The sequence below is a fragment of the Penaeus monodon genome, chromosome 15 (genome assembly GCF_015228065.2).
Source record: "Penaeus monodon isolate SGIC_2016 chromosome 15, NSTDA_Pmon_1, whole genome shotgun sequence".
Taxonomy (NCBI): Eukaryota; Metazoa; Arthropoda; class Malacostraca; order Decapoda; family Penaeidae; genus Penaeus; species Penaeus monodon.
In genome coordinates this window covers 22,453,143-22,453,959 of record NC_051400.1, presented here as the reverse complement: position 1 = coordinate 22,453,959, position 817 = coordinate 22,453,143, and the positions used below count along the sequence as shown (strand labels likewise).

The following is an 817-nucleotide window of genomic DNA, read 5'->3' as shown; positions in this document are numbered from 1 at the left end:
ACGTGATTTGTCCTCCTTGTTCTCCAAAATAACGTCTTCCCCATTCGTCCAGGGCTTTTCGAGGAACGAGAGCATTTTTCATTTTTTCCAAAAAGCTCAAAAGCATTTTTTCAGTCCGTTTTGTGGTAGCTTCCTTGCATGAGTTTCATCTCAGCTTGTCGCCTGATTCCCCTCCCAGCACTCGTTTGGCACATCTGTCTTGATACGAAACAACATTCCTGCAAGGTGCATGGCTGTTTCCTTTAGTTGATTATCTTTCTTTCGTGAATATTAATGCAGAGGAATTCATGCAAACTTTCTCCTAACCTATTAGATGTAGATAAACCACTTTAACAAGTTCCATGAGGCTTTTATGGAACGGTGCTTGTAGATGGATGGCGTAACTACAGTGACGTAATCATGTATTGTATTCGTGTATTGAATGTATTATTTCTGAGAAGAGACTGATAAGTAAACGTAGTCTGTATCCACCATGACATAAACGATAATATGAATGAATAAAGCAAGGTCGATAAATGAGTTCGTCCTGCAAGAGATTCGACTGTTCTGCCTCGGCCTCGGCGAGTTGCTCACGGGCCAAACGGCGAGGCTCCGGGCGAGGTGCCGTCGCTCCTGCATGACCGCACCTCATGGCGGAGACGAACGGGAATGACACAGAAAGACTCTTCTGGTTGGATGACCTGAATCTCTAGGTTAAGCTAGACTTGCTGCGTGCATGGATAAAATTTGTGTACGCCTAATCTGACGGAAATTAACGTGCATGCTTATAAAAGAAATGTTAAAGCATGACTTAAATATTAGTTCCGCTGAGCAAGCT

The 817-nt window shown here is 43.3% G+C and overlaps 1 protein-coding gene across 1 annotated transcript in view; it reads left to right on the top strand.

Moving 5' to 3' along the window:
• LOC119582255 (neuroglian-like) overlaps positions 1–817 on the top strand; it is a 25,477-nt gene that overhangs the window by 1,289 nt on the left and 23,371 nt on the right. The gene's annotated exons all lie outside the window — the stretch shown is intronic.